The following is a 7,171-nucleotide window of genomic DNA, read 5'->3' on the forward strand; positions in this document are numbered from 1 at the left end:
ATATAATTCCAAAGCATCAGCACCAGAAAATAAATGTTGTTGTTATATACCATCAGTGACTCATAGTGACCCGTGAACACTGGCTCTGAACCTTGCCCTATCCTCAGCCAACCTCGCTGTCTTTGACAAACCTGACCCCATTGTCACAGTCTCTGTGTCAGTCATCTCATATGAGAGACACCCGCTGCCCTGCAATATACAGTAGAATATTACTCAGCCATAAAGAGACATGAAGTCTTGATGCATGCCACAGCAAGTTTCCTATAGGAAACTTAAAAACGTGCTGAGTGAAGTAAGTCAAATCAAAAGAACAAGTACTGTGTACTGGATTAGGCAAATGGATTGAAAGCAGAGCTTGTTACAGTTTACCTGGAGTGGCAGGAAGGAGGGGAAAGGGCAGTATTGCATCAGAGGCTCTGAATTTCTGTCAAGTTTCCATTTTCCACTATTTCAGTAGTGGAGTAACTTGGAAAAGGATAGTGGTAATGGTTATACAACATAAAGAAGAATATAATCAGTGTCACTGAATAATAGATGCAAAATTTGCTGAATTAATGAATATTTTATTATGTATATTTTAACTAGAATTAAATTAAAAAACACACCACTACTGCTGCTGACGGGTTTTTGTTTTGTTTCAGGTTTTGTTTGTTCCCAGACATTGGTGGCATTACGTAGAGTCCATTGATCCGGTCACTGTCAGTATCAACTCATGGATTGAACTGGTACTTTTATTTTTAAATTGAATATAATCCCTGTTTTTAAGCTATATAAAGCCTTTCTGTAAGACTTGGCAATTAGTATTGTTTAACTAACACTCCAGTATTACTTTATTTTGATGTGCTATGATTTATGTATTTTTGTCCTCTGTTGGACAGAGTTCTGGTGGCATCGTCTGTAGCGAGTATGCCACTAACCCACAGGAGCCTCCTCTCTGTTAGATCAAATCCACCAACAGTTTCAAGGGAGAAACATGGGCACTCGCCTCCTGTGTAATTTAAAGCCTCGGAAATCTGATGGACGATTAGCTGAGGGTCACTTCCAACTTGACAGCAATGAGGAAGTTGTTCTCTGTTGGTGGATGACACCATCCTCTCATAAGGTCACACAATGTGGCCTTGACCGTTGTTGGATTGGGCTTGGGTGAATCGACCATGCTTGTCCCTTATTTTCAGTCCCATCCCATCTCATCCTCTCTGGGTTGAAATACCTGCTTCCTTGATTCAGGGTCTTCATTACTAGTTGCATTGACCTCAGTCTTTGCTTATATATGTCCTTAAAGTGAAATCTTTCAGTACCGAGTTTTAAGAGTTCAATTTATCCCAGAGATCTCTTTTCCTCCCATATGCTAATATTTAGTGCTGGTTGTCTGCACTATTTAATAATTTAAATGGCATGTTTCTGCTGGTATCTATCTGTCTTTTAAACCTCAGAGTTTCATCACATTTCTGTTCTCATTAACCCAAAGTCTTAAGATTAAGTGTCTTTTTAGCTAACACAGCTAAAAAGACCTGTAACTAAAATCTGTCTGATTCCAGTATCTATAACCAGAATGGTGAAACAGCTCAGGACCAGGTCATATAAAAATATAGCTTAAAGAAATTAGAGTTTTTGGGCCTACAAGGTGTTAGGGAACATATGAGTCCTCTCCTCAGTCAGGGTTTTCCTATCCTTTGGTTTTTTTACAGGTTTGTGTCTTTTTTCTGGTAGCTTAATAAATTTTACTTCTTTAATACCCATGAGAAATTATAGTATCTTTATAATGTATGCTGTTATTATTAAGTGTTATCCTATTTATTATAACTCTTAGTGACCCTATAAACAACAGATATAAGTCTTGCCCTGTCTTTTGATATCTTCACTATTTATGATATACTTGAAATACCAATGTTATAATAGCTGTATCAATCCTTTTTTAAAAAATTTTATTTTAGTAATTTTAATGAACATTTACAGAGATTTTAGATTTCCATTCATTCATTGTTGCACTTTTCTCCCTGCCCAGACCTCCCCTCCAGTTCACTCCTCTCTTTGAAGAGTAAAAGAAAAATTCTTTCATTGGTATACAATAACCCCCCCACTCTGCCCTGAGTACACTCCACTATGCAACCTTAATTGAGGACTCTAGTGATGACCATAATACCCTATCATGTATCGCTTTAAAATTGTTCACTCCCTCATCTGTTTCAATGCAGTATATACAATTTATCCAGTTTTTTTTCAGTCTTACCCAACCCTGATGTCAGTCCTATTCTATGACAGTGGCACCATGCAGTATTTGTCCTTTTGTGACTGAGATATTTCACTCAGCATAATGTCCTCCAGGGTCCCCCATTTTGAATAATATTGCATGAGTTCCTTGTTTTTCAATGCAGCGTAGTATTCCATTGTGTGAATATACCACAGCTTCTCTATCCATTCGTTTTTTGATGGGCACTTAGGTTGTTTCTAACTCCTTGCTATTGTGAACAAAACAGCAATAAACATGGGTGTGCATATATCTGCTTGGATGTCACTTATGGTCTCTTGGGGTGTATTCCCAGCAGTGGAATTGCTGGGTCAAATGGTATCTCTATTTGCAACTGTTTGAGAAAGCGCCACACCATTTTCCACAGTGGTTGCACCATTTTACATGCCCACCAGCAGTGAATAAGTGTTCTAGTTTCTCCACAACCTCACCAGCATTTGTTGCTTGCTTTCTGTTAAATTTTGCTATTCTAACATGGTTGTTTTGGGTTGTTTAGTTTTATGAGAGGGATTTTTGACTAGCCAACACTTAAGGACTATTCTCAAAGGATGTCACTTTGAGGACTAAGGTGTGCCTTTCCTAATCCTTGGTATTTTCAGTCCCCTCATATGCATATGAGGATGTCTAGAGGCCAGTTGTTGGCCTTTTGTTGATTTTGTTAGGTGCTGTCAAGTCTAATACAACTCATAGTTGAGAGGGTACACAACAACAGCTCAGCAAGTTCTGCAGGTCTGGTTTAGTGGCATGGAGGACATTCTTTTGGCAGCCACTCTCACCTTCCTTTGCTGGCTGTTCCACCCACATTAGCATAAACTCACTGCCCCTGGGATGCCTGTCTAATCTGTTCAGTTGCTGCTGTCACTTCTACCTGGTGAGGATAATCTCTGTCATTTCATTGGAGTCTTCAGATATTTAATATTTAAAGTAATTATTGATATACTTCAGCTTAAAAACTATCATCTTGTTATTTTATTTTCAAAAAATCCAATCTCCACAGAGGCCTACACGCCGCTCCTGCTGCCACCACCATGTCTCTAGTTGAGCCCAGAGAAGTTCCAGCACATTTTGCAAGTACTCAGCACTAAGATCGATGGGCAGCAGAAAACAGCCTTTGCTATCACTGCCATTAAGGGTGTAGGGCGAAGATATGCTCCCGTGGTGGTGAGGAAAGCGGACAATGACCTCACCAAGAGGACAGGAGAGCTCACTGAAGAGGAGGTGGAGTGTGATCACCATCATGCAGAATCCACACCAGTACAAGATTCCAGACTGATTCTGGAACAGACAGAAGGATGTGAAGGATGAAGGTTCTGGCCAGTGGTCTGGGCAGCAAGCTCCGAGAAGACGTGGAGCAACTGGAGATCAGTGCCACAGAGGGCTGTGCCGCTTCTGGGGCCCTCAGGCTCGAGGGCAGCACACGTAGACCACTGGCCGCCAGGGCCGTACTGTGGATGTATCCAAGAAGAAATAAGTCTGTAGGCCTTGTCTGTTAAGAAACAGTTTATACACTTAAAAAAAAAAAATTCCAGTCTCCAGCTCTTCATCAGAGAAAGATGAGCAGCCTCCTCCCATGCGATTATCAGCCTTGGAAACCCACTGGAGGCTCAGCTGTGAGTTAGTTTTAACCCCAATGACAATGAAAGAGAGAGATCACATATTTATACATCTGTATACAATGTATTATTGAATTGTGCTTGATTTTGAACTTTTTTAAGTGCAATCTTACTGCAGTCTTCTAGGATTTGCCTTTTACAAAAACCCAAAAACAACTTTAAATACCATTTGCCATTAAGTCGAGTTCAGCAACTTTATTAAGGTAGAAATCTGTAGACTTACCAATTCTAGACATTTCCTATAAATGGAATCGTGCAGATTATGACATTTATAGCATCTTTGATTTGAAATAATGTTTTCAGAGTTGAAACATGTATCAGTACTTAACATTGACCAATAATATTCTGCTGTATGATAGAGAACATACTTTATCCATCCATCAGATGATGGACTTTAGATTCTTTTCCATTTTTGGCTGTAAGCAATATCGCTATTGTAAACACAGACTGTTTTGTGAGTGTGTAGTTTCAGCCTTTGCGTGGCGTTAGGATTGGTGGACGATCTATCAACAATTTGCGTTATGCAAATGACACAACGTTGCTCACTGAAACTGAGGAGGACCTCATGCATTTACTGCAGAGGGTCAAGGACTGCAGCCTTCAATATGGACTGTGGCTCAATGTCAAGAAGATAAAAATTCTCACCACCGGACCAATCGATAGCATCAGGATGGATGGCGAAGAGATTGAGAGTGTTCACAGCTTCAGTTTGCTCGGCTCCACGGTCAACACTCTTGGCACCAGTAGCCAGGAAATCAAAAAATGTATTGCGATGGGAAAGTCTGCGGTTAGGGACCTCTCTAAAGTACTCAAGAGCAATGGTGTTTCTCTGGAGATTAAGGTGCACCTGATACAGGCCATGGTTTTTGCAGTCACTTTTTATGCATCAGAGAGTTGGACAGTGACTAGGGAGGATAGAAGGAGAATTGATGCCTTTGAGCTGTGGTGATGGTGACGAGTATTGAATGTACCATGGACTGCCAAGAAAACAAACAGATTCATCGTAGAGAGGATTAAACCAGGCTGCTCCTTGGAGGCAAGGATTCTGGGGCTTCGCCTGACATACTTTGGACATGTTGCAAGGAGAGACAGGTCTTTAGAGAGGGACATCATGCTGGGTAGAGTGGAGGGACAGCACAGGAGGGGAAGACCCTCTATGAGGTGGATTGATTCAGTGACTGGGGTAATCAGGATGGGTGTGTGAGAGGCAATGAGATTGGCACAGGATAGAGCACGGTTTAGGGCTATTGTACATAGGGTCACTATGAGTCGCAAACGACTCGACGGCACATAACAACAACAACAACCTGTAGTTTCAATTATTTTGGATAAAGGAATAGGATTACTGGATCATGGTGTAGCTATTTAATGTTTTGAAAAACTACCAGGCTTTGTTTTCAGAGCATTTGTAACATTTTATATCCTCACAGAAATTATGATGATGCAGTTTCTCCTCATCTTTACAAGCACTTGTTTTTCCCTGTCTTTCATCTAATAGCCGGCATAGCGGGTATGAGGAAGTCCTAGTGGTGTAGTTCCTAGAAAGGTGTGCTGTTAACCCAAAGGTGGCCCCTCCTCTGTGATTTAAACCCACCAGTAGGTCTGAGAGAGAAAGATGGTCAGTCTCTTTTCAGGTGATTTACAGCCTTGGAAAATCGCTGGAGAGTCAGCCGTGAGTCAGTTAGGCTTGAGGGCGGTGAAATGTGTAGTTGATGTGAGGTGGTGTCTCACCATGGGGATTTGCTTTATTAAATCTTGTGCTATGTTTCTAAGATTGATGAGGATTGTCACATGTACGTTTTGTTCCTTCATTTTCAGTGTAGCATAATGCTTTCCAATACTAATATATAACAGTTTTTGTCTACATTTTTATTGAAAGATAATTGCACTGTTCCCATTTTTGTGTTATGAACAGAATATTCTTGTATGGGCCTCCTACATCACTATGTAAGAGTTTCTCTAGGGAGTGTGTGTGTGTGTGTGTGTGTGTATACACACAGCAATGGAATTGTTGGCCTTAGGGTATATAATATTAAACTTTACAAGATAATGACAGCATGTTTTTATATGGCCCTATTGCATTCCTGCCATCAGTGTGTAAGGCTTTTGTCTGTCTGTGTGCATTTCTGCACTACTTGGTATTATTTGACCTCCTTACAATGTGTAATGTGTCAGGCTGCTATTCAAATGAAAGGCCACAGGTTCAAATCTACCAATTGCTTCTTAGAAGAAAGATGGGCAGTCTCCTCCCACAAAGATTTACAGCCTCAAATGTTTTTTTAATTGCAAATAAAAAGCTTAATTTAAAAAACTGGGTTCACCATTTATAAATAAATATGCTAAAACATAGTCAATGGATTTTAACAAAACCATAAATTCTCTAAAATATCATAGGCAACTGAAAGACTTGCCACACCCAAGTCAATTCATTGGTTTGAAATGAGAGAAGCAACCTTGTCCTGGTGTGAGAGCAAAACCTTTGATGACAGACAGTTAACAGGATCTGACTGGGACTTCATACTGTTGTCCTTGGGATTCTGAAGGCCCCACACTGGCTGGACTGGCTGTTACAAAAGGGCGTCTAAGCCTGGTGGTAAGCACAACATGACAGCCATCTTCCCAGGGAGCAAGAACCTCTCCTAAGAATTTCATATGTAATTTGACCAAGCTGGGGAATCAGTGCACAGTTTTTAACAGTGTAAGAGCATGGACAGACTAAAGCAGAGGCTCGGAGATGTCATGAAATTCAGCTGTGGCCTCGTGTGTCTGCCCTGGCTCACTCAGGAACGTGGACTCGGAAACATTTCTAAGGAATTCACTAACTTGTTGGAAATATCTAAGTAATGATGGAAAACCTGAATGTAAAAACATAAATGGGAAAGTTTTCTTGACTAAAGACCATGGAGCAGAAATTCTACATGTAGCCTGGAAATCTTGAGGGAAGACTACTGTTCACCAGACTCTACTCAACAACAGCCGGTTTGGTTTTGCCAGTTTCATGAATTTTCCAATTTGCCTTTCTCTGGTTTTTTATAAGAACAAGCATATTTTTCATATGTTGATTTATTAGTCCTTCTTGAAACATTTGTTCGTGTCTTTTGTGCCTTTGTTTTCTTTAATTTAGATCGTCTTATTGATGTGTGTAAATTCTATATATTCAGAATATTAATCTCTCACCAGTTATATGTTACAGATATCAAGTTTGTTCTGGGGTGGTTGAGTTTTTTGTGTGGGTTTTTTTTTCCCTCACTCCCCTTTATGGTGTCTTTTGCTTAATATATGTTGATTTTAATGTAATTTATCATTAACT

General features: G+C 40.1%; 1 pseudogene; it reads left to right on the forward strand.

Annotated features, from left to right (window-relative positions):
- Positions 1 to 906: 906 nt before the first annotated feature.
- On the forward strand, positions 907 to 3,719 carry LOC102851082 (annotated as a pseudogene).
- Positions 3,720 to 7,171: the final 3,452 nt, after the last annotated feature.

This window comes from Elephantulus edwardii, unplaced genomic scaffold (assembly GCF_000299155.1).
Source record: "Elephantulus edwardii isolate Elephantulus edwardi_28Jun2011 unplaced genomic scaffold, EleEdw1.0 scaffold00032, whole genome shotgun sequence".
Classification (NCBI taxonomy): Eukaryota; Metazoa; Chordata; class Mammalia; order Macroscelidea; family Macroscelididae; genus Elephantulus; species Elephantulus edwardii.